This window comes from Phyllobates terribilis, unplaced genomic scaffold (assembly GCF_046119375.1).
Source record: "Phyllobates terribilis strain yellow unplaced genomic scaffold, ASM4611937v1 Scaffold_12__6_contigs__length_324123572, whole genome shotgun sequence".
In the NCBI taxonomy this organism is placed as follows: Eukaryota; Metazoa; Chordata; class Amphibia; order Anura; family Dendrobatidae; genus Phyllobates; species Phyllobates terribilis.
Genome location: NW_027362772.1, coordinates 196207336 through 196235036, shown reverse-complemented (window position 1 = coordinate 196235036; position 27701 = coordinate 196207336). Strand labels below are relative to the sequence as shown.

Here is a 27701-nt window from a genome sequence, read left to right as displayed (position 1 = left end):
ACCCCATATGTGGGAGAAAACCACTGTTTGGGTGCACAGCAGGGTTTGGAAGGGAAGGAGCGCCATTTGACTTTTTGAATATAAAATTTGCTTGAATAATTAGCGGACGCTATGCAGCATTTGGAGTGCCCCTGATGTGCCTAAACAGTGGAAACCCCCCACAAGTGACACAATTTTGGAAACTAGACCCCTCAGGCAACTTATCTAGATGTGTGGTGAGCACCCTGAACCCCCAGGTGCTTCACAGAAGTTTATAACATGGAGCTGTGAAAATAAAAAAATCAAACTTTTTCCATAAAAATTATGTTTTAGCCCTAAATTTTTTATTTTCACAATGGTAAGAGGAGAAAATGGACCCCAAAAACTTTTGAGCAATTTCTTCTGAGTATGCCGATACCCCATATGTAGGGAACATACACTGTTTGGGCGCACGGAATGGTTCAGAAGGGAAGGAGCACTGTGTGACTTTTTGAACGTAAAATTGGCTGGAATTGAGCGCGGACGCCATGTCGCATTTGGAGAGCCCCTGATTTGCCTAAATAGTGGAACCCCCCCCACAAGTGACTCCATTTTGGAAACTAGACCCTTCAAGGATTTTATCAAGGGGTATAGTGAACATTTTGAACCCAGAGGTACGACACAGAATTTGATAACATTAGGTCATCATATTGAATAAGTTGTCATCAGTCTTGAACGCAAGTGCTCTCTACTTGAGTTTGCATTGTTTTACTCAGGTATGCATCATGTATCACAGGTGCTCGAGTGACATGCTCGAGTCCCCGCCCTGCATGTTTCACAGTTGTTAGACACCCAAAACAAAACTTGCGGGGATCGCTCGTGCATGGAAGGCAATCCCCGCAAGGTTTTATTGGCCGCGAAGCATATGGAGCGGAGACTCGAGCATGTCACTCGAGCACCCGCGATACTAGGTGCATACCCAAGCACCTGATGCAAACTCAAGTAGCGAGCACTTGCACTCAACACTAGTCTCCATATCATAATTTTTTTTCTTTACTTTTGAAAAAATCCCAACCCCAACACAACCCTAGCACAACCCTAGCCCTAGCACAACCCTAACCCTAGCACAACCCTAACCCCAGCACAACCCTAACCCTAGCACAACCCTAACCCGAGCACAACCCTAACCCTAGCACAACCCTAACCCTAGCACACACCTAACCCTATCACAACCCTAACCCTAGCACAACCCTAACCCTAGAGTTTCTTTTTTACGCCTTTCCTCGTGCAGTATAAGTGATTCAACGACTTTATTCTTCGGGTTGGGGCGATTACCACGATGCCAGATTTATATCGGGTCTTTATGATTGACAGCTGTCATACACTATTTATTTTTTGCAAAGACTAGTTTTTGCATTACCATATTTTGAGAGCTATACTTTTTCCATATTTTGGCTGACAGAGAATTGTGATAGCTTGTTTTTTTGCGGGATGAGTTGACGTTTTTATTGGTATCATTTTCAGGCATATGACATTTTTTGATCGCTTTCTATTCCAATTTTTGGGAGGCAGAATAAACAAAAAACAGCAATTCGGGAATTGTTTTTTTTGCTTTTTTTATGCCATTCCGTGTGTGGTAAAATTGATAAGGCAGCGTTATTCTTTATTATTTTTTTTATGTTTTGGTGCTTTTACACATTAAAAACTATTTTACAGAAAAAATATTTTATCTTTTGCATCACTTTATACTGAGAGCTATAACTTTTATTTTTCGGCTGATGGAGCTGTATGGCGACTTGTTTTTTGCGGGACAAGATGACTTTTCAGTGTTACCATTTATATTTACATTCGTCTTTTTGATCGCGTTTTATTCCATTTTTTGTTTGGCGGTATGATGATAAAGCATAGTTTTTTGCTTAGTTTTTTATTTTTACTTTTTACAGTGTTCACTTAAAGGGGTTAACTAGTGGGACAGTTTTATAGGTCAGGTTGTTCCGGATGCGGCAATACCAAATATATGTACTTCTTTTTCTTTTTTTTTCATAATAATATTTCTTGATGGGTACATTATATTTTTATTTTATGGGGATTATTTTTTTCAGGTTTTTTTTATATTTTTTTTTTCACTTTCTGACACTTTTCTTACTTTTACACTTTGTCCCACTATGGGACTTTCACTTTTTACATTCTGATCGGCTGTATAGCATAGGGATGCAGCATCATCCCTGTGCTATACATCCTGTCAGCGCTGCACAGGCAGAAGATACTTTGATCACGCACTGCGTATGATCAAAGTATCTTCCTGCTGTCTGGTGATCCGGATGTCATCATGACGACATCCAGGTCACATGACAACCACGGGACCCAGCCACAGACACGGCGGGGCGCTGGAGAGAAGGCTTATCTCCTCTTGCCACCGGAATGCAATTGATCGACTTCGATCGCAGCATTCCGGGGGTTAATGTGCTGGGACCGGTGCGAGACCGCTCTCAGCACATAGCACCGGGTGTCAGCTGTGACAATCAGCTGACACCCGACGGCGATCGCGCCCGCACGGCCTGTGTGTGGGCGAAATTGCCAGGGCATCCTAACACGTATCTGACCCATAAGGCCCAGGGCCCAGATACGTATTAGTACGCCTTGGGCCAGAAAGGGGTTAATGACATTGGCTATATATGTTTACATATATATGTATATATATATGTATGTTTGAAGTATATATATATATACAACCCCTGGCAAAAATTATGGAATCACTGGGCTCGGAGGATGTTCATTCAGTTGTTTAATGTTGTTGAAAAAAAGCAGATCACAGACATGGCACAAAACTAAAGTCATTTCAAATGGCAACTTTAGGGCTTTAAGAAACACTAAAAGAAATCAAGATTAAAAATGTGGTACTCAGTAAGGGTAATTTTTTTCAGACCAAGCAGAGGGAAAAATTATGGAATCACTCAATTCTGAGGAAAAAATTATGGAATCATGAAAAACAAACACACAAAAGAACACTCCAATACAGCACTAGTATTTTGTTGCACCACCTCTGGCTTTAATAACAGCTTGCAGTCTCTGAGGCATGGACTTAATGACTGACAAACAGTACTCTTCATCAATCTGGCTCCAACTTTCTCTGATTGCTGTTGCCATATCAGCTTTGCAGGTTGGAGCCTTGTCATGGACCATTTTCTTCAACTTCCACCAAAGATTTTCAATTGGATTGAGATCCGAACTATTTGCAGGCCATGACATTGACCTTATGTGTCTTCTTTCAGGGAATGTTTTCACAGTTTTTGCTCTATGGCAGGATGCATAATCATCTTGAAAAATCCCCAAACACCCTTTCAATTGATGGGATAAGAAAACTGTCCAAAATATCAATGTAAACTTGGACATTTATTGAAGATGTAATGACAGCCATCTCCCCAGTGCCTTTAGCTGATATGCAGCCCCATATCATCAATGACTGTGGAAATTTGCATGTTCTCTTCATGCAGTCATCTTTATAAATCTCATTGGAATGGCACCAAACAAAGGTTCCAGCATCATCACCTTGCCCAATGCAGATTCGCGATTCATCTCTGAATATGACTTTCATCCAGTCATCCACAGTCCACGATTGCTTTTCCTTAGCCCATTGTGACCTTGTTTTTTTCTGTTTAGGTGTTAATGATGGCTTATGTTTAGCTTTTCGGTATGTAAATCCCATTTCCTTTAGGCGGCTTCTTACAGTTCAGTCACAAACATTGATTCCTCTTTCCTCCCATTCATTCCTCATTTGTTTAGTTGTGCATTTCCTGTTTTGGAGACATATTACTTTAAGTTTCCGGTCTTGACGCTATGATGTCTTCCTTGGTTTACCAGTATGTTTGCCTTTAACAACCCTCCCATGTTGTTTGTATTTGGTCCAGATTTTAGACACAGCTGACTGTGAACAACCAACATCTTTTGCAACATTGCGTGATGATTTACCTTTTAAGAGTTTGATAATCCTCTCCTTTGTTTCAATTGACATCTCTCTTGTTGGAGCCATGATTCATGTCAGTCCACTTGGTGCAACAGCTCTCCAAGGTGTAATCACTCCTTTTTAGATGCAGACTAACGAGCAGATCTAATTTGATGCAGGTGTTAGTTTTGGAAATGAAAATTTACAGGGTGATTCCATAATTTTTTCCCTCTGCTTGGTCTGAAAAAAATTACCCTTACTGAGTACCACATTTTTAATCTTGATTTCTTTTAGTGTTTCTTAAAGCCCTAAAGTTGCCATTTGAAATGACTTTAGTTTTGTGCCATGTCTGTTATCTGCTTTTTTTCAACAACATTAAACAACTGAATGAACATCCTCCGAGCCCAGTGATTCCATAATTTTTGCCAGGGGTTGTATACACTGCTCAAAAAAATAAAGGGAACACTCAAATAACACATCCTAGATCTGAATGAATGAAATATTCTCATTGAATACTTTGTTCTGCACAAAGTTGAATGTGCTGACAACAAAATCACACAAAAATCATCAATGGAAATCAAATTTATTAACCAATGGAGGCCTGGATTTGGAGTCACCCCCAAAATTAAAGTGGAAAAACACAGTACAGGCTGATCCAACTTTGATGTAATGTTCTTAAAACAAGTCAAAATGAGGCTCAGTATTGTGTGTGGCTTCCACGTGCCTGTATGACCTCCCTACAATGCCTGGGCATACTCCTGATGAGGCTGCGGATAGTCTCCTGTGGGATGTCCTCCCAGACCTGGACTAAAGTATCCGTCAACTCCTGGACAGTCTGTAATGCAACGAGACATGATGTCCCAGATGTGCTCAATCAGATTCAGGTCTGGGGAATGGGCGGGCCAGTCCATAGCTTCAATGCCTTCATCTTGCAGGAACTGCTGACACACTCCAGCCACATGAGGTCTGGCATTGTCCTGCATTAGGAGGAACCCAGTGCTAACCGCACCAGCATATGGTCTCACAAGGGGTCTGAGGATCTCATCTCGGTACCTAATGGCAGTCAGGCTACCTCTGGCGAGCACATGGAGATCTGTGTGGCCCTCCAAAGAAATGCCACCCCACATCATTACTGACCCACTGCCAAACCGGTCATGCTGAAGGATGTTGCAGGCAGCAGATTGCTCTCCACTGCGTCTCGTCTGTCACATGTGCTCAGTGTGAACCTGATTTCATCTCTGAAGAGCACAGGGAGCCAGTGGCGACTTTGCCAATCCTGGTGTTCTGTGGCAAATGCCAAGCATCCTGCACGGTGTTGGGCTGTGAGCACAACCCCCATCTGTGGACATCGGGCCCTCATACCACCCTCATGGAGTCGGTTTCTAACCGTTTGTGCAGACACATGCACATTTGTGGCCTGCTGGAGGTCATTTTGCAGGGCTCTAGCAGTGCTCCTCCTGTTCGTCCTTGCACAAAGGCGGAGGTAGCAGTCCTGCTGCTGGGTTGTTACCTCCTACGGCCTCCTCCACGTCTCCTGGTGTACTGGCCTGTCTCCTGGTACTGCCTCCATCCTCTGGACACTATGCTGACAGACACAGCAAACCTTCTTGCCACAGCTCACATTGATGTGCCATCCTGGATGAGCTGCACTACCTGAGCAACTTCTGTGGGTTGTAGAGTCTGTCTCATGCTACCACGAGTGTGAAAGCACAACCAACATTCAAAAGTGACCAAAACATCAGCCAGAAAGCATTGGTACTAAGATGTGGTCTGTGGTCCCCACCTGCAGAACCACTCCTTTATTGAGTGTGTCTTGATAAATGGCAATAATTTTCATCTATTGTCTATTCCATTTGCACAATAGCATGTGAAATTGATTGTCAATCAGTGTTGCTTCCTAAGTGGACAGTTTGATTTCACAGAAGTTTGATTTACTTGGAGTTATATTCTGTTGTTTAAGTGTTCCCTTTATTTTTTTGAGCAGGGTATATATATGTACAGTACAGACCAAAAGTTTGGACACACCTTCTCATCAAGAGAATGCCAAGAGTGTGCAAAGAAGTCATCAAAGCAAAAGGTGGCTACTTTGAAGAACCTAGAATATAAGACATATTTTCAGTTGTTTCACACTTTTTTGTTAAGTATATAATTCCACATGTGTTAATTCATAGTTTTGATGCCTTCAGTGTAAATGTACAATTTTCATAGTTATGAAAATACAGAAAAATCTTTAAATGAGAAGGTGTGTCTAAACTTTTGGTCTGTACTGTAAATATGTTTGAAGTCGTTGTCCTGCTGCAGAAATAATTTGGAGCCAATCAGACACCTCCCTGATAGTATTTCATGATGGATAAGCACTAGTGATGAGCGAGTATGTTCTGTTAACCCTTTCGGCGAGTATGCTCGGGCCGAGCACTGAGTAGTTACAGCTGCTCTGTGTTATGTTTGAATCACTCCCGTGCGCATGATTTGTGACTGTTTGACAGCTTTAGTACATGTAAGGAATGTCTATTTCTTACACATTCCTCACATGTATTAAAGTTGTCAAGCAGTCACAAATCATGCGCACGGGAGTGATTCAAACATAACACCGAGCAGCTGTAACTACTCGGTGCTCGGCCCGAGCATACTCGCCGAAAGGGTTAACAGAACATACTCGCTCATCACTAATATGCACCTGCCTACATTTTTCAGTATTGAGAACATCATTAATCCTGTCCAAATCCCCAACTTCATTTGATGAAATGCAGTTCATATACAGTGGGGGAAATAAGTATTTGATCCCTTGCTGTTTTTGTAAGTTTGCCCACTGACAAAGACATGAACAGTCTATAATTTTAAGGGTAGGTTAATTTTAACATTGAGAGTATATCCCCAAAAAATCAAGAAAATCACATTGTATAAATTAGATAAATGTCTTTGCATTTTGCAGTGAGAAATAAGTATTTGATCCCTCTGGCAAATAACACTTAATACTTAGTGGCAAAACCCTTGTTGGCAAGCACAGCAGTCAGACGTTGTTTGTAGTTGATGATGAAGGTTGCGCACATGTCAGGAGGAATTTTGGTCCACTCCTCTTTGCAGATCATCTCTAAATCATTAAGATTTTGAGGCTGTCGCGTGGCAACTCGGAGCTTCAACTCCCTCCATAAGTTTTCTATGGGATTAAGGTCTGGAGACTGGCTAGGCCACTCCATGTTCTTACTGTGCTTCTTTTTGAGCCACTCCTTTGTTGCCTTGGCTGTATGTTTTGGGTCATTGTCTTGCTGGAAGACCCAGCCACGACCCGTCTTCAATGCTCTTACTGATGGAAGGAGATTGTTGGCCAAAATCTCGTGATACATGACCCCATCCATCTTCCCTTCTGTACGGTGCAGTCATCATGTCTCATTTTCAGAAGAGCACCCCCAAAGTATAATGTTTCCCCCACCATGCTTCACGGTTTGGACGATGTTCTTAAGGTTGTACTCATCCTTCTTCTTCCTCCAAACACGGCGAGTTGAGTTAATGCCAAAGAGCTCAATTTTTGTCTCATCTGACCACATCACCTTCTCCCAATAACTCACAGAATCATCCAGGTGTTCATTGGCAAACTTCAGACAGGCCTGCACATGTGCCTTCTTGAGCAGGGAGACCTTGCGGGCACTGCAGTATTTTAAACCTTTAAGGCGTAATGTGTTATCAATGGTTTTCTTGGCGACTGTGGTCCCAGCTGCCTGGAGATCATTAACAAGTTCCCCCTGTGTAGTTTTAGACTGATCTCTCACCTTCCTCATGATCAAGAATACCCCACGAGGTGAGATTTTGCATGGTGCCCCAGATCGATGTCGATTGACAGTCATTTTGTATTTCTTCCATTTTCTTACTATTGCACCAACAGTTGTCTCCTTCTCACCCAGCGTCTTACTTATGGTTTTGTAGCTCATTCCAGCTTTGTGCAGGTCTATGATCTTGTCCCTGACATCCTTAGAAAGCTCTTTGGTCTTGCCCATGTTGTAGAGGTTAGAGTCTGACTGATGAAATGAGCCTGTGGACAGGAGTCTTTTATACAGGTGACTATGTAAGACAGCTGTCTTTAATGCAGGTAACGAGTTGATTAGGAGCGTCTAACTGGTCTGTAGGAGGCAGAATTCATAATGGTTTGTAGGGGATCAAATATTGATTTCTCACTGCAAAGTGCAAATAAATTTATCTAATTTATACAATATGATTTTCTTGATTTTTTTTGGGATATTATATCTCTCAATGTTAAAATTAATCTACCCTTAAAATTATAGACTGTTCATGTCTCTATCTATCTATCTATCTATCTATCTATCTATCTATCTATCTATCTATCTATCTATCTATCCATTCTAACACAAACAATTTATATATCTCAAAATAACTAATGTAACAAGCAGCTTTCCAAATTCAACAGAAAATGCCACTTGTAATATTTTTAGTACTAAGTAGTACACCCTTTGGCTGTTATGATCTGATGCATAGTCAGACATCAGCTTCTGACAGTGTCCCTAACAAATATTAGCTCATTCGTCATGGGCAATGGCTTACTACAATAATATTCTTGGGTGTACATGATGCAACAACCTTCTTCAAATTCAACCAAAGATTTTCTATGTCGCTCAAGTCAGGCGACTATGACAGACATTAAAGAATTTTACAGGACTTCTTCTGAACTCAAGGCTTAGTCGACTTTGAGGAATGCTTAGGATGAATGTTTTGTTGGAAAGTCCAGCGATATCCAAGCTTCAGTTTCCTCACTGAATGCATTATGTTTTCTCAGAGGATTTTCTGATATTTAATTGAATATATCTTGCCTCCACACGCTGTAGATATCCAGTACCAGAAGAAGCAAAGTAAGCCCAGACCATCACTGATCCATCACCCTGCTTTACTGTAGGCAGGGTGTTCTTTTCAGGGAATGCTTCATTCTTCCTGTTCCAGACATACCGCTGATTCATAGGCCCAAAAAGTTTCAGTTTTGTTTCATTGCTTCATAGAACAGAATCCCAAAACTTCTCTTGTTTGTTTATATGGTTTGACCATATTGGAGCCAACATTTCTAGAACATTTGGTTCAGTGGGAGTATATGTGTTGGAGTCCAGGCTTGGAGACCTGCAGCTTTTAGTCTGCGTGTTATTATACAAGCTTAAACCTCAGTGCATGCGGTCACCAAATCTTGCTGCAGATCTTTTGCAGTCACTAGAGGATTGACCACCTGTCTCCTCTTGAATCCGGTGCCAGCCAGTGGTAGCTTCCTCATTATGCCATGTCTAGTTAGTTTAGTCATTATTACTTTACATTTGACCTTGTGAGCTGTGCGTCCAGCTTTATCCATAGAAACATTCAATGCCTTTGCTATTTTCTGTATCCTTTTCATTGATCTCTTAACTTTTTGGACGACTTTCTTCATGACCCAAGAATATTTGTGAACTGGAGGCCATTACCTATAAGGAGTGGGATAAGATTCCAGAAGAAGGTTGCCAGAAGCTGCTGTCAGGTTATGCATCATGTCTGCAGCAAGTCATAACAGTCAAAAGGTGCTCTAAGTATCAATGAAGCTTGTAATTATGTGGAGTAAATAATTCTGACACTACAGTAATCAGTAAAAGTGAAATTTCTGTTGAATTTGGAGACTTCACTTGTTATATTTATTATATTGATCTATTTAAAATTTTCTTGTGCAACATATAAAAAAGTAGATTGACACTCACCATGTAGTATAGTATAGTAAACTGCTGTAGATTTATTTATTTATTTTACTCACTAATATAGCACCATTAACTCCACAGCACTTTACAGACATTATCAGCACTGTCTTTAGTGGTATTTGAACCCAGGACCCCAGCGCTGCAAGGCAAAAGGGCTAACCGCTGAGCCACTGTGTTTCCCATATATTGCTATTTTTTGTATATCTCTCGATAATGCAAAGAAAACAAACAGTTGTCTTTATCATACTACGTGGTGAGTTCCAATCTACTTTTTGATGTTACATTTGAACTCAAATATTGAGCACTACATGTTAATGTTAATGCCGCCCAATGTGTTTATCCTGTTTTTGAGTGCAATGGAAACCTTTTTTTTCTATTATATGGACTTGTATAGTTCTTGTGTGATAGATTTATTGAAAACAGCACACAGTTTGTAAACTTTGCTACTAAGTCTAATTTGCAAATGGCAAAGGGAATATCCAGCACTAGGAGTGGTAAAATCTTGATAGGCTTTATTGTATATCCACGAACGTATTCCTGACACAATTTCTGCGGATTATAGATAATTTTAAAGGTGGAAAAAGTTCTGAAATTATACTTTTTGGTATGATTTTTTAAATGACAAAAACCTGGCATTTTATAGGGGAGTTTAATTATTTATGTCACGTATACATGTGTTTCATACGAACATTGAAGAAAAATGTGGCCACAAAATTTAAACAAGTTCATACTTGAAATTGAATGTGAAAAATGTAGCAAAAAAGGAATAAGTTGGGGTATTTGGTGTTGCTGAAACATGACTAAACTTTTGACATGGCTGGGCTGTAAATTTTTCAGGTATTTTTCACTCTTTCGTGAAAGACAGGGCAAATACGATAACTGTAGGAGTAGGTCTCAATGGATATTAGGATTGATATGAAAGCAAATGCAATAGAGGCAATAGGGAAGAAACATTGGAAAGATGTTGAAACCTTGTGGGTGGAATAACAAAGAGAGATAAACTGTGAATACTAATTTTTGGTGTCGCTTATAGATCCCTAACATCACTAAGGAGATGGACACAATAGAGAAGGCTGTACAGGCTGGGATAGTGGCTATAGCTGAAACTACCCAGATATTGATTTTGTTCAGATTTATTCAATTGCAAAGCAGAGAAGATTTCTCAGCTTGTTTCAGGGTCATTCTAAAAATGGTTTGTGGATGATCCAAGTAGAAGTGAGACTGTATATACACTGTGTGCAGAATTATTAGGCAAGTTGTATTTTAGAGGATTATTTTTATTATTGATCAACAACTATGTTCTCAATCAACCCAAAAGACTCATAAATATCCAAGCTTAATATTTTTGGAAGTTGGAGTGTTTTTTTTTTTAGATTTGGCTATCTTATGAGGATATCTGTTTGTGCAGGTAACTATTACTGTGCCGAATTATTAGGCAACTTAATACTGTAAAAACCAAATATAATCCCATCTCACTTGTTTATTTTCACCAGGTAAACCAATATCAGTGCACAAAATTTAGAAATAAACATTTCTGACATGCAAAAACCAAAACCAAAAAAATTTGTGATCAATATAGCCACCTTTCTTTATGATGACACTCAACAGCCTTCCATCCATAGATTCTGTCAGTTGCTTGATCTGTTTTCCATCAACATTGCATGCAGCAGCCACCACAGCCTCCCAGACACTGTTCCAAGAGGTGTACTGTTTTCCCTCCCTGTAGATCTCACATTTTATGATGGACCACAGGTTCTTTATGGGGTATGGGGTTCACATCAGGTGAACAAGGGGGCTATGTCATTATTTTTTCTTCTTTTAGACCTTTACTGGCCAGCCATGCTGTGGAGTAGTTGGATGCATGTGATGGAGCATTGTCCTGCATGAAAATCATGTTTTTCTTGAACGATACCGACTTCTTCCTGTACCACTGCTTGAAGAAGTTGTCTTCCAGAAACTGGCAGTAGGTCTGGGAGTTGAGCTTCACTCCATCCTCAACCCGAAAAGGTCCCACAAGTTCATCTTTGACGATACCAGCCCATACCAGTACCCCACTTCCACCTTGCTGGCGTCTGAGTCGGAGTGGAGCTCTCTGCCCTTTACTGATCCAGCCTCTGGCCCATCCATCTGGCCCATCAAGAGTCACTCTCATTTCATCAGTCCATAAAACCTTTGAAAAATCAGTCTTAAGATATTTCTTTGCCCATTCTTGACGTTTTATCTTATGTTTCTTGTTCAAAGGTGGTCGTTTTTTATCCTTCCTTACCTTGGCCATGTCCCTGAGCATCGCACACCTTGTGCTTTTTGATACTCCAGTAACGTTGCAGCTCTGAAATATGGTAAAACTGGTGGCGAATGGCATCTTGGCAGCTTCACGCTTGATTTTCCTCAATTCATGGGCAGTTATTTTGCGACTTTTTTGGCCAACACGCTTCTTTCGACCCTGTTGGCTATTTGCCATGAAACGCTTGATTGTTCGGTGATCACGCTTCAAAAGGTTGGAAATTTCAAGACTGCTGCATCCCTCTGCAAGACATCTCACAATTTTGGACTTTTTCGAGCCAGTCAAATCTCTCTTTTGACCCATTTTGCCAAAGGAAAGGAAGTTGCCTAATAATTAAGCACACCTTATATATAATGACTTTGATGTCATTAGTCAACACCCCTCCTCATTACAGAGATGCATGTCACCAGATTTACTTAATTGGGAGTTGGCTCTCAAGCCTATGCAGCTTGGAGTAGGACAATATGTATAAAAAGTATCATGTGATCAAAATACTCATTTGCATAATAATTCGGCACACAGTGTAGCTTACAATGCAGAGCTTATTGCAAATGTCAGTTTGTGAAAACTTTGTTAACAGTGATCACAATTTAATTAAATTTTTACCTAAACTACAAAAAAGTTAATTTTAGCTGGAAGTGCAACAATGTACCCAGATTCGTTCACAAGTGAACATGTGAAAACAGTAATCCCTGTGTGTGAAGAATCAGAAGATCGTATGTTCCATCTTCTCCCTGTATTTAGATGTTTATCGTAGTGTCCAACACTTTTCAGGATGGATAGTCCTCTTTGCCAGGTAAAATACACCAATAAGGAAAAATGTACCATATATGATGGCTCTCGCTCATTAAAGGGATTGTTCGGTCTTAAGCTACAAGTCTGCAGTCACTCTATGTCTGCGGTCATGCTATGTGACTGCAGACTTGTGAATCCTCACATCAAGTGCACTGCATGCTGTGAGGATTTTCTGGTGCTGGCGCCTGGAGCAGACGGTCATGTTACCGCAAGCATGCAATAAGCATACTCCCAGCCACATTATGACTAAATGGGTGCAGGCTCGCTCAATACAAGTGTATTGAGCAAGGTCAGAAATGGTCTAAGAGCTCATTCAGATGTCAATGATTTTAATCATCTGGAAAAAATAAGTCCACGTTTTATCAGTCTTTTTGATCAGATTTTCACCAGTGTCTGGTCAGTGTGTCAGTTTTTACCCTCAGAATTTATCAGTTTTTCTTGTATGAAAAAAAATTATAGCTTCTCAAGCTTCTTCTATCAACCTCTGAATAACGAACAGCAAACGGATGGCATCCAATTGCTTTCCAGTTTTTCATGGACCCATAGAATTTCATTGGCAAGTTTGATCCATATCTCAGATCAAAATTGGACAAAACTCTGTGAAAAAAATACACGGACCTGTGAACAGTCCCATATACAATAAGACCGAATTCAGATGTCCGTAAGTTTTTTTCACTTAATTTTTTTCCAATTTTCATTTGTTCCTTGAAACAAGGTCCATGAATAGACAGCGATAGACGGACTGTCCGCGGGTCTCCTGACCTGAACTTGACTGTCTAATAGGCATACAGTGCTGGCCAAAAGTATTGGCACCCCTGCAATTCTGTCAGATAATACTCAGTTTCTTCCTGAAAATGATTGCAATCACAAATTCTTTGGTATTATTATCTTCATTTAATTTGCATGCAAGGAAAAAACACAAAAGAGAATGAAGCAAAAATCAAATCATTGATCATTTCACACAAAACTCCAAAAAAGGGCCGGACAAAAGTATTGGCACCCTCAGCCTAATACTTGGTTGCACAACCTTTAGCCAAAATAACTGCGAACAACCGCTTCCGGTAACCATCAATGAGTTTCTTACAATGCTCTGCTGGAATTGTAGACCATTCTTCTTTGGCAAACTGCTCCAGGTCCCTGATATTTGAAGGGTGCCTTCTCCAAACTGCCATTTTGAGATCTCTCCACAGGTGTTCTATGGGATTCAGGTCTGGACTCATTGCTGGCCACCTTAGAAGTCTCCAGTGCTTTCTCTAAAACCATTTTATAGTGCTTTTGGAAGTGTGTTTTGGGTAATTGTCCTGCTGGAAGACCCATGACCTCTGAGGGAGACCCAGCTTTCTCACACTGGGCCCTACATTATGCTGTAAAATTTGTTGGTAGTCTTCAGACTTCATAATGCCATGCACACGGTCAAGCAGTCCAGTGCCAGAAGCAGCAAAGCAACCCCAAAACATCAGGGAACCTCCGCCATGTTTGACTGTAGGGACCGTGTTCTTTTCTTTGAATGCCTCTTTTTTTTCCTGTACACTCTATGTTGATGCTTTTTCCCAAAAAGATCTACTTTTGTCTCATCTGACCAGAGAACATTCTTCCAAAACATTTTAGGCTTTCTCAGGTAAGTTTTGGCAAACTCCAGCCTGGCTTTTTTATGTCTCGGGGTAAGAAGTGGGGTCTTCATGGGTATCCTACCATACAGTCCCTTTTCATTCAGACGCCGATGGATAGTACGGGTTGACACTGTTGTACCCTCGGACTGCAGGGCAGCTTGAACTTGTTTGGATGTTAGTCGAGGTTCTTTATCCACCATCTGCACAATCTTGCGTTGAAATCTCTCGTCAATTTTTCTTTTCCATCCACATCTAGGGAGGTTAGCCACAGTGCCATGGGCTTTAAACTTCTTGATGACACTGCCCACGGAAGACACAGGAACATTCAAGCCTTTGGAGATGGACTTGTAGCCTTGAGATTGCTCATGCTTCCTCACAATTTGGTTTCTCAAGTCCTTAGACAGTTCTTTGGTCTTCTTTCTTTTCTCCATGCTCAATGTGATACACACAAGGACACAGGACAGAGGTTGAGTCAACTTTAATCCATGTTAACTGGCTGCAAGTGTGATATAGTTATTGCCAACACCTGTTAGGTGCCACAGGTAAGTTACAGGTGCTGTTAATTACACAAGCATCATATGATTTTTCAAAGGGTGCCAATACTTTTGTCCACCCCCTTTTTTAGGTTTGGTGTGGAATTATATCCAATTTGGCTTTAGGACAATTCTTTTGTGTTTTTTTCATTGAAGACAAATTAAATGAAGAGAATAATACCAAAGAATTTGTGATTGCAATCATTTTCAGGAAGAAACTGAGTATTATCTGACAGAATTGCAGGGGTGCCAATACTTTTGGCCAGCACTGTATATGAGGCTGTCAAGCTCAGGTCAGGAGACCCTTGGCCAGTCTGTGCATCGCTGTCCATACATGGACCTTGTTTCTTGGACATCTGAATTCTTACTAACAGGTATAAGTTCTATCTGTGAAAAACACAGATCGAACACTGTCACCAACAGCCGACAATCATCAAAACAATCACACAATTGACTGACGATTGATGGACAAGGCCACGTCTGCTTTTGCTACTAGGCCGGTTATTGTGCACTTCCCAGTGAACGTATAGTATATACACATTTGGTCCCAAAAACCAAGATTATAAATACTTCACTGCCAAACTCCGCAATAACCACAGAAAAAATTAGCTGCCACCACAAATCGTTTATACAGGCCGATTAGACACCCGTTTCTGGTAACGTGGGGTCTCACAAGGCTTCAGGAATGCGGTTTATAGAGCAAGAGGGACAAAGCTATTAAATTGTACATGTTTAATCCAAAAAATTAGGCAGTATTTATAAAAATATACAAAATATATTACAAAGGGGACAAGACAATACAGCATATACAATCACATAAAAATAAAAGGGATAAACAATAGAAAATTAGTAGACTTGATGTCACAGGAATGGCGCAGATCTTTGTGGGTGAAGGGGGTGCTCCGATTGGAAAATGGTGCAGTCCCACAGCAAGCTGTATCTCCTAGCACTGAAGAATGGTTCTTGAAATTTACTTTTTCCAGGTATAAGTCATGCCTCTTGATGACCTCAGATGGGGGTTGGTAAACGGGATGCAGCTCAGGTGCTAAAAATTATGAGATCCCTGACCTTAAGGATATCTGCTCCCCTGGAGATCCCAGGCATGAGATATTAATGCAATATTTCTATCATGATTTTAGCTTTCTATACATACAACATGTGGCATATCCAACTTTATCCATCTGGCTAATGCGCAGACTACATGACAATGCAAGTAAATGTGTTGTGTTCGCCACTTTGCCATGCCACTGAAAATATGTATTCCATAACTAGAAGACCTACACCGATCACAAAAAGAAACAATATTCATAACTAGTATCCAGTGCCGTCCTTGCTGCCTGTAATTGTTTTGAACACAGGAAGACGTATCTACACAAGAGAGAAAGTGTCCCCTCACAGTCTGGTGTAAAGGCTTCATGTCTGCTCTGCAACAGATAACCTACTTCAATTACCTGTTCACAGCAGGGGGTTGTAGAGCAACAGGGGTCAGATGGAGTGTTAGAGTGTTAGTGATTTTTGTTTCATTTACAATTTATGATGAAGCCATGTTTGTATGCTCAATATGAGAGTGACACGTCCCTTCTCAAGAGATGGTTTAGAAATTGGTACTATTTTACCATTACATTTATGACAAACACATACATGAAAAACTGATGTCTGAATGGGACTCCATCAGGTGAATTGGGACCTATGGAATACTAAAGGGAATCTGTCAGTAGGATCAACCCTCCTAAGTCGTCTATATGGGCATGTAGGTCATAGGAAACTGAATAAGATGATACCTTGATATCTGTGATCTGATGTCTTATTCCAGAGGAATGCACGTTTTTCTTATCTGTAAATGAGCTGTTAAGGGCTATAGGCTGGACACTTTACTTCATTCATCTTCCTATGACTTAAATGCCCATATAGACGACTTGGGAACGTTGATCCTACTGACAGATTTCCTTTAACGTATGTGTGGCACCCCAGGGGTCTGGTTTCCACAGTAACAGCAATGTTATGTCTGAGAGCAGGTGGGAGGTCTCTTGGTCAGGGATCCTATGCATGCCACACCTCCTGCCCAGTCCTGGGAGGGGAAGAACTTCCCCTATATAAACCTAGGGCTGAGGCAGGGTTAGGGAGTAGAGAAGAAGTAGAGACAGAGAAGAGAAGCAGATATAGGAAAAGAACATCAGGAGCTCTGTGGGCGCAGTGCTACAAGGAGTCAGGGGCTGGCAGCTGTAGAGCTCGCCCTGACTGAGAAGCTATCACCGGACCCGGAGTCCGAGGCTGTGGGGACTAACTCTTACCCAGCAGCAGAAACCGCCCGGCAGGGGATTTCAGGTCCTCTGGCCAAGAAACCCGAAGGCACGGTCACACGCGTGGGACCAGCACCACCGTCGTGGAGCGGAAGCTACTAGAAGGCCCCGAGTCACCGGCCATACGGGTGAGCACCACACGGTACACTCAGGGACGTGGGCTACTTATACCCGCCTCTAGCAAGGTAGCCAGAAGAGTACAGTTAGTTTGGGAGGCCTACAACTCTGCCTGGCCAGGGGAGATCCCATCTGCTCAAGGACTGACCAGGCCCCAATCGCTAGCAGTACTCCGGGAGGGTCTATCTTTGTCACCAGTAAAGACCCTGAACTACACCGTACCGTCTCCGAGTGGTTCCTGCTACCCCCATCATCCACGTCGGCTGCCCTGAGGCCATACCCCTCCCGTTGGGGGTGATACTATCACGCTGCACAATCCTACCACCGGCCTCAGCGGTCTGCCCTGCAGCGGCAGCTCCTTCGCTGCATTCAACGGGTGGCGTAGTCGTACAACATCTACCGCTAATACAGCGCCACTTAGTCTGACTCCCTGGGCACGGACCGGGTCACCGCCACGAGACTACAACCCTCAACAGATCCGGCTCCGGGTAAGCTCCCGCGTGCGCAACGCTGCGCGATACAGGCCCAGGGGTGCGTCAACTTTTGGCGTAGTCGGCAGGATCTCGTGCCCGCAACCACCGGGTACTGCGTGCCTGAAAAAGACTGTTCAAACTTACCTGTGGTGAAGATTCCCGCCATCCGGCGCCATCTTCCGCTTCCTTCCCGCCATCGGTGGAGTTTTCCCACCATTCGGCGCCATCTTCGGCCTTCTTCCCGCCAACCGTGGAGTTTTCCCGCCATTGGACGCCATCTTGAGGACGCCGCGCGGGAAGAAGAGGGGCGTGGACTCCGAAAGCGCGCGAGAAACTGAAGCCCCGCCTCACGTCCGGACGTTGCGTAAGGTCCTGGAAGGAGCCCAGCAGACGCCGACGTCGCAAGAGCGCGACGGAAGGTCCTCAACCCTGACGATCCACTGCGGAGCCGCGGCCTACGGAAGAGGATCATCGCAAGGTAGGCCACGGTCCACTAGGGGGGAGAAGGATGTCGGATACGGAGGAGAGCTTCACCGCTTCAACCCCCGCCAGCGCCACCGCTGTTGCGGTCATGCCTTTCACCATGCCCTATATCCCGGGGGCAGCCTGGCTACCCCAGTACTCAGGGGAGTCACATACCCTGCATGACTTTAGAGAAAAGCTGGATAGCCTCTTCCAGGTGTATCCCCTCACAGAGGAGCAAAAAGTGAGCATCCTGGTGGCCCAATTAACCGGGGCAGCCCAAAGGGAGGTAAAGTCCTGGCCACCTGGGAGGAGGACTGTCGCAGAGATACTAACCCGGCTGAGGGACACCTTTGATACCCGCACCTCAGCCGAGATCAAGCTTAGATTCTACGGGTGCAAACAGCGGGCACATGAGAGTATAAGGGACTATGCCCTGAACCTACAAGAGGCCCTGAGAGCCATTAAGCAGACCGACCCTGACGGCGTGGGAGACGAGGACAGGCTGTTGACTGAACAATTTATAGAGGGTTTATATTGCAATGCCCACCGAACCCAGTTGCGGGCAATGGCCTTACAGGACCCTCATCTGGGATTTGCACAGCTCAAGGACAGAGCCATCCGGGTGCTCCGAGAACCAGCACCAGGTGGCGTTGTGACCCACAGATGCCCCACTACCACTTACCACCAGGAGGCGGCGCCCTTGTCGGCAGGGCCTGTGGGAGCTGATGCGCAGGCTTTGAACAATGACCCGGCTCCAGACCTGCACCATCAGGTCCAAGAGCTAGCTAAAAGCGTTGCTGCGCTAACCCGAACTGTGCAGTCTTTACAGGTTTCCACTCCAGGGAAGATCCAGCTGGCATCCGGACCGGAGGACATCCCGTGGCGTCGACCAAGGAGGACCCCACTGGCCAGAGGAAGACCCAGCGACCGATACAACGAGGACGGACAACCCATCTGCCGCCGCTGCAATCAACCCGGACATATGGCAAGGTACTGTCCTTTAAACTGGCACAACCTGGGGTAGAGGGCCAACCCCCAGGAAAAAGATCATCAGGCCCATCGAACTGGCGCGACAGATATGTGGGAGGACGTCCAGTCTTGCCTGTGGTACTGGATGGCATCCCTATGAGTGCCCTATTGGACACCGGGTCACAGGTCACCACTATCCCGTACGTGCTCTTCAAGCAGTACTGGAATGACTCGGATATCACCCGCTACCCTGACGACGACTTGAGTATCATCGCCAGCAATGGTCAGCCCGTGCCACAGATTGGATTTAAAGAGGTGACCATTAAAATCGGTAGAGTCGAACTGGCAGCACAGGGACTGATCATTGTAGACATTGATAAACACGAGAGTCACCCAAAGATAACTCTAGGAACTAATGTAATTGAAAATTGTCTTGCAGAGGTGATTTTCCTTTTACAACAGGTTGCCAAGAACGCCAGCTCCGGCCAGCAGCGAGTGCTCCAGAAAGAGATCCGGGCACTGATGCGACGGCAACAGATAGAACTCTCCGGTGGTGAGATTGGTAGCGTAAGAATGTGTGACCCTTTCCCTATTGCCATGCCCCCAAAAAGTGAAATGATGATTTGGTGCCGGGCAGCTATTGGTCTGAGAGGTAGAGATTACCAGGCAATGGTAGAACCAGTCTACTCAGACAGTAGGCCCACCATTTTGACAGCACGGGGGGTGGTCAATGTACGCCATGGGAGGGTGCCCGTTCGCATAATAAATATCGGGAAGAGGGAAGTGTACCTGCCCCGGTATGCCACGCTAGCCAAATTGTATACCATCAATCAAAATTCCATACAGTCCGTGGAGCCCTTGCCTCCATCTTCCCCGGAGGAAGGTAATGGCTCTAAGGAAACAATGGAGGACTGGTGTCAGCAACTACATTTGGGTACTGACTCCACTCCCTCACACCAGAAACAGGGAGTCTATCGGGTGGTTCAAGAGTACGAGAGAGTGTTTAGTAAACACCCGTTAGACTTCGGGCGAGTCAAGGGGGTAGAACACCACATCCCCACGGGAGACCATCTTCCCATAAAAGAGAGGTATCGACCCGTACACCCTGCACACTACCAACACGCCAAGGGGATGCTTAGGGACATGAAGGAGGCTGGGGTGATCAGGGATAGCTGTAGCCCCTGGGCAGCTCCACTAGTCTTAGTCAAAAAGAAAGACAACACCATGAGGATGTATGTAGATTACCGGAAAATTAACCGTATCACACACAAGGATGCGTACCCTTTACCAAGGATAGAGGAGTCTTTGGCTGCTTTAAGATCTGCTAACTTCTTCTCTACCTTGGATCTCACTAGCGTGTACTGGCAGGTTCCTGTAGCAGAGGCGGACCGGGAGAAGACCGCATTCACCACCCCGATGGGACTTAGCGAGTTTACCTGTATGCCGTTCGGACTCTGCAACGCACCGGGAACCTTCCAACGATTAATGGAGTGCTGTCTGGGCCACAGAAACTTCGAGACGGTCCTGTTGTACCTGGACGATGTCATCGTATATTCCAAGACTTATGAGGACCACCTGAAACACCTGGCGGAAGTGTTCGAAGCTCTGGCAAGCTACGGCTTAAAGGTAAAACCCTCCAAGTGTCACCTCTTGAAACCAAAGGTGCAGTACCTGGGACACGTGGTGAGCGCTGACGGAGTGGCTCCCGACCCTGATAAGATCACCGCAATTAAGGAATGGCCAAGTCCCTCCAGTGTAAAGGAAGTGCGGCAGTTCCTGGGGTTGGTAGGCTATTACCGCAGATTCATCCCCGGTTTCACCAAAAAGGCAGCTCCTATGCAGGACCTCCTGATAGGCCAGTCCCGGAAGGCCAAGAACCAGAAGCCGCCCTTCAAATGGGAGAAGTTAGAAGAAGAGTCCTTCCGCCAGCTGAAGATGGCCCTCACGGGGGATGAAATCCTGGCGTACCCTGATTACAGCCAGCCCTTTATCCTCTACACCGACGCAAGTAACATCGGGCTAGGAGCCGTACTGTCCCAGATCCAGCAGGGGAAAGAACGAGTAATCGCTTACGCTAGCCGAAAACTGCGACCCACTGAAAGAAACCCTGAGAATTACAGCTCATTTAAGCTAGAGTTCCTGGCAGTGGTGTGGGCAGTCACCGAACGCTTTAAGCACTACCTCGCTTCTTCCCGGTTCACCGTGTACACGGATAACAACCCGTTGACACACCTGGACACGGCAAGACTCGGTGCCCTAGAGCAGAGATGGATGGCCCGTCTGTCCAACTACGAGTTCACAATCAAATACCGGGCAGGACGCTCCAATACCAACGCAGACGCCCTGTCCAGGATGCCAAACCTACCGGACGTAGGAGAAGATCCAGAGGGACTGGAAGAAGTCGAACTCCCCGCGTTCCACCGTCATGGGACTATCCAGTATTCCCATCGGGTAAGGAGTAAGCAAGCCGCTACGTTTAACCCCTTGCCTCACTACAACTGGGAGGAAACGCAAGACAGTGACCCTGCCGTCCGGCTGGTGAAGGAGATGCTGACTCGGCCAGAGGCTCGCCTTGACCCAGACGCTCCGGAGGAAGCCAAGCAACTGTGAGCTGAGAAGAGTCGACTGTTCCTTTACAAGGGGAAGTTGTGCCGCAGAATGGTTAACTCCCAGACGCATGAACTAATCTGGCAAGTAGTGGTGCCACGGAGAGACGCAGCCATGGTGATGGAAGCATACCACGACGGGGCTGGACACTTCGGATGGAAGAAGCTGGAGTTCCTGCTGCGTGGGCGGTTCCACTGGGTAGGCATGAGGGGAACCATCGAGAGGTGGTGCAGAGACTGTGGCCCGTGAAACCTAAGAAGGAAGGACCGTGCCAGCCAGAAGACTCCCCTGCAGTCCATCGTCACCCGGCAGCCGTTGGAACTGGTAGCCTTGGATCATGTAAAACTGACCCCAAGCAGAAGTGGCTACGTCTACGCGTTAACCATTGTGGATCATTACTCCCGGTTCTTGGTTGTCATCCCCGTTAAGGACTTAACGGCTCAAACAGCAGCTAGAGCCTTCCAGCAGCACTTCTGCCGCCCACACGGGTACCCGGACCAAGTGCTGACGGACCAAGGACCTGCCTTTGAAGCGGAGGTCTTCCAGGAATTCTGCAATCTGTATGGCTGCCGGAAGATAAGGACGACACCCTATCATCCGCAAACTAATGGACTTTGTGAGAAAATGAACCAGGTGGTAATGGATCTCCTGAAAACGTTGCCCCTGGAAGAACGCAGTCTGTGGCCTGAGAAGCTGCCCGATCTGGTGGACCTATACAACCACATCCCGGTAGGTTCCACCAACTGTACCCCGGCTTACCTAATGAGGGCGAGACCTGGTAAGTTACCTGTTGACCTGGAAATGGGAGTCCTGACACCCGAGGACACTTCACCAGAAGCAGACTGGGACACAGAGAGGCAGCGGCAGTACCGGAAAGTACAGGAGAGCGTGGAGCGAAGTCTCTGTCAGGCTAGGGAAAGACAAGAGAAAACTTACAACCAGTATGCTCCCGCTGTTCCCCTGGTACCCGGAGAGCAGGTCTTGAAGAGGAAAAGACGGCTCCACAAGTTGGACGACCAGTGGGGGAAGGACCCGTACACCGTACTGCCCTCAAGCCACGAGAACCCGAAAGTCTGTACCATCAGTAAAGACGGAGGGGAGACCATAGCCATTGTATCCCGGGATCACCTGAAGAAGTGTCCTGAACAGCTACGGAACCCTGAAGAGGAACAAGAAGACCATCGACCCGTAGAGGAAAGGGAAGATATGGTTAGTACTGTGCTCGGAAACTTCCCTCGGTCCTGGACTCAAGTCAATGGTGCAGTTGTGGTACCCGTCCTCACGTTCCTCCAACCAGCATCCCAAGTGCCTACGGAGCAACAGGTAGAGCTGGAAGAGCAGCCGGTCCAGGAGGCAGAAGACTCCACACAAGCAGAACAGGAGGATCAACCCTCTGCTTATAGTGAGCCTGCCGTACCCCTAGTGAGCCAAAGAGCCGGTAGACAGCTGCCCAGTTTACCCTTGACAGCTCCTACACTCTGTAGTTCAGGGCTAGACAGTCAGCTCCGTAGGTCCACTAGGGCCACTAGAGGCCAGTTACCCGCACGTTGGAGGATTTGAAGTGTATAAATTGTTTTATTTGTGGTTACCTGTTTTTCTTGTTGCTTGTGTATAATTAGGTGTTTCTAGTTATTTATAGGAGTCCTTGGTGGATTTACCGGGAATCCTTGTACATGATTGGAGCGTAACCTAGGAATGGACTAAAGACTGTTAAGGACTCGGGGCAGGACAGACCCCTACCTGGTTACGTCTCCCTGTTTTGGTGAAATGGACACCTTGCTTTTCTTCAAAAACTGCACCCGGTTGCGGACACGCCGTGACCATCTTTATATGTTTTTCTTATTGTACTATTATTGTTTATACCTTGTTATGTTTAAAAATATGTTTAGTCCCGGAGTACTAAATTTCACTAGGGGGGAATGTGGCACCCCAGGGGTCTGGTTTCCACAGTAACAGCAATGTTATGTCTGAGAGCAGGTGGGAGGTCTCTTGGTCAGGGATCCTATGCATGCCACACCTCCTGCCCAGTCCTGGGAGGGGAAGAACTTCCCCTATATAAACCTAGGGCTGAGGCAGGGTTAGGGAGTAGAGAAGAAGTAGAGACAGAGAAGAGAAGCAGATATAGGAAAAGAACATCAGGAGCTCTGTGGGCGCAGTGCTACAAGGAGTCAGGGGCTGGCAGCTGTAGAGCTCGCCCTGACTGAGAAGCTATCACCGGACCCGGAGTCCGAGGCTGTGGGGACTAACTCTTACCCAGCAGCAGAAACCGCCCGGCAGGGGATTTCAGGTCCTCTGGCCAAGAAACCCGAAGGCACGGTCACACGCGTGGGACCAGCACCGCCGTCGTGGAGCGGAAGCTACTAGAAGGCCCCGAGTCACCGGCCATACGGGTGAGCACCACACGGTACACTCAGGGACGTGGGCTACTTATACCCGCCTCTAGCAAGGTAGCCAGAAGAGTACAGTTAGTTTGGGAGGCCTACAACTCTGCCTGGCCAGGGGAGATCCCATCTGCTCAAGGACTGACCAGGCCCCAATCGCTAGCAGTACTCCGGGAGGGTCTATCTTTGTCACCAGTAAAGACCCTGAACTACACCGTACCGTCTCCGAGTGGTTCCTGCTACCCCCATCATCCACGTCGGCTGCCCTGAGGCCATACCCCTCCCGTTGGGGGTGATACTATCACGCTGCACAATCCTACCACCGGCCTCAGCGGTCTGCCCTGCAGCGGCAGCTCCTTCGCTGCATTCAACGGGTGGCGTAGTCGTACAACATCTACCGCTAATACAGCGCCACTTAGTCTGACTCCCTGGGCACGGAGCGGGTCACCGCCACGAGACTACAACCCTCAACAGATCCGGCTCCGGGTAAGCTCCCGCGTGCGCAACGCTGCGCGATACAGGCCCAGGGGTGCGTCATATGTATTAGGAGCTTCTCCAGTGTATATATGCTTCCTGCTAGGTGCGCAGCTGCCATATGCACTTAGCCTAACTTTTCTTTGTAGTCATACAAATGTGGGCAATAAATAAACCTTCTGGGGCTCCTTCTTTAATTAAGATTGGCAAAACTGATGTTTCTGAGCTAAAAAAATATTATTTTCTACATTCAGAAGCAGCAGTGTCAGAGTCATAGTTATCTCATGTCAGTGACTCATCAGGTTCCATTTCACCACTCACACATGGTGTTTGTTTCCAAACAGAGAGAATGTTCAAGATTCAGCATGACACACTGCGGCATAATACAAGTAGGAGTCTAAAATGAAATAATTGCAAAATTAAGTTACAGCTTGTTGCAGTTGGTGTCAGAACATCCCCGCTATCCGTCCGTATTTTGCAGAGTGTGAAGAGTTTATTAATGTAGAGCAAATATCAAAATGGTCAATTATAAATTAGTAGATACACTAGTGACCGATGAGGACACCAAAATATAGGACCACATCTAGGACTGTAAAGTATAAATAATTATAAGACAAGTGTTTGGGTAGCAAAAATGTAAAAACATGACAATGGTCAAAAGTAGTACATTAAATAGACCCTCTGGATGGCCCACACATATAGAAAGTGACCAAACCTTACAATAACAATATGTCAATCAGTCAATGTATAACAGCGCAGAGTGAGCTGCACTGTGTGAGGTAACCATGTAAGGATCACATAGGGTTAAAAATAAACGGCCATATGCATGAATAGTAAGTAGTAGGTGCATTACCCATGAAAGGAGTGTGTCCTGGCATGAGTCTTAATGCCCAAACGTGCGTTTCGCATGGGGTTCCCTGGGAAGGGGGAGTGATCTTTACTGATCGATCTCACTCTAACCAAACTTTCTCCACTCCAACCCATCCTGAATGCAGCGGCCAGGGTAGAATTTCTGTCCAGCTGCTACACCGATGCCCCTACCCTGTTTCAGTCATTGCACTGGTGGCCTATTCGATACAGGATACAATATAAACATCTCTCTCACCCACAAAGCTATCCACAGTTATGCACCACCCTATATCTCATCCCTCATTTCTATCTACCACCCTACCCCTGCCCTCCCTTCTACAACTGATCTAAGATTAAGATCCTCCATAGTCCGAACCTCGCACCTCCGTCTCTAAGACTTCTCTTGTGCTGCACCAGTTTTATGGAAATCACTACCCCAAACAAACCTACTAATATCTAGCCCCAATGTTTTTAAGTGTGCTTTAAAAACACAACTCTTTAGACAAGTCTATCACCTCAACTCGCTAACCTAACTCTCCCCTGTTCCCTCCTTCTAAATGTTTATCATAATCTGCTCCCTCCTATTCACCTGTGGTGTCCACATCCTCGATGCACGCAATAGCACACAATAACTGCACTTAGACAGATCCTGGCTGATGATCGGATCATGCAGCTTTATATGAAAATCCTCATTTATTATAATGATGGCTGGACGGTACATGACAAGCACTTTTTACCTATTGTGTCCCCCCCATTTTCTTATAGATTGTAGCTTGTGAGCAGGACCCCCACTCCTCCTGCAACTGTTACTTTCTATTGTTTGTATTGTCTGTACATGTCTCCGCTTAATTGTACAGTGCTGCGGAATATGTTAGTGCTATATAAATAAAATTATTATTTTTTATTATCCCTGTTCTCAGAATCACCAACGTCCTAGTTGTCAGACATCATATACGTATACCAGTGATAAATGGCACAATCTCTTTAACATATTATACCAATTAAATGAACCACCTCTGCAATATCTCTACGGACACTTAGCTCTTAAAAGATACCTATAGATACTATTATTTATTATGATAACCAGCCTTCATCATCTTCATCACCCAACCCCAATATGCAGCATAGTAGAAAAGACATGCAAGCTATTTATTACATCAGTAGTTATACTTCTATACACATTTCTCTTTTTTTAATTGACTGGATGATAATGAAAAATGATTGCAGCCATAAGAAATTTTTAGGATTAAAGCTAATAAGGACAAATATTGTACCTGAACTGAAAGAAATAATCTAGCAATGCAACAGGCAGGGTGAAAACATTCCCATATCAGCCAGCAGCTCAGACAACATCTCACTTTTACACAGGTAACCTTGCCGGCTGACAGCACTAGGCCTATACGCCTATTATCCACCTAGGGGCAGTATAACTTTACAAACGTATGCCGAAGTGCAATATACCAACCCTAAATATCACGTGCCTTCACATTCCTGCCTTTTCCACTTATGCAAAAAAGCATACTTACATATTACGTAACCTTGTGTCACTCTTAGGACCTCTGAATTCAGCATGACATTCATGTACCTGTTGTTTCAATGTCCATGTCAGGGTTATAAGATCTCCCTATATAAATAGGAGAGGATCTGGCCATTTTTTATCCACTTACCACTCAGCTGGTGGTGCACTGCAGAACACTATGATGAATGCATGGCTCAATGTGGGATGTGATTGTCCTTGTATGGAGGAAGACTACCACCATGTGGCCACTTTAGGATAAGCAATTAAAACAATGTTTTTTTACAGTAATGGTAAAAAGACAAGCTAAAAGATGAGACACAATATCAGATCATATGGTAAGTTTTAGTGTAATATTCTAAAAAACATTACACATACAAAAAACAGGAAATTTAGGAAAGCTAAGTTCACTCAATCAAGGGAAGTCTTGTAGACTGGGATCGTGTCCTGGTAACTGGGCATAGTGAACATAAATGGGGTGAGTTTAAAGTTATATTACTAGAATCTTGTAGAAAGCTTATACCCCCAGGTAATAAAATGTCCAGGAATAAAAATAAACCATCATGGTGAAATAGGGCAGTACAAAGTATAATAAAACTAAAACAAGAACTACCATCCCAGGAGTATGAAGAGCTCAATAAGAAATGTAAAAAAGAAATCAAAATGCAAAGTTATCTACAGAAAAACTAATTGCCAACAACATTAAAATTGAT

The 27701-nt window shown here is 44.6% G+C and overlaps 1 protein-coding gene across 4 annotated transcripts in view; it reads right to left on the bottom strand.

Moving 5' to 3' along the window:
* Positions 1-27234, bottom strand: part of LOC141173198 (germ cell-specific gene 1-like protein) — a 93866-nt gene extending 66632 nt beyond the window's left edge. For 2 of the 4 annotated variants that reach the window (XM_073657823.1, XM_073657826.1), the window contains exon 1: positions 26999-27186. The gene's annotated coding sequence lies outside the window, so the exon portion shown is untranslated. Of the gene's footprint in view, positions 1-26998 lie in introns of all 4 variants that reach the window. The other 2 variants (XM_073657825.1, XM_073657827.1) reach the window with 2 other exon arrangements.
* Positions 27235-27701: the final 467 nt, after the last annotated feature.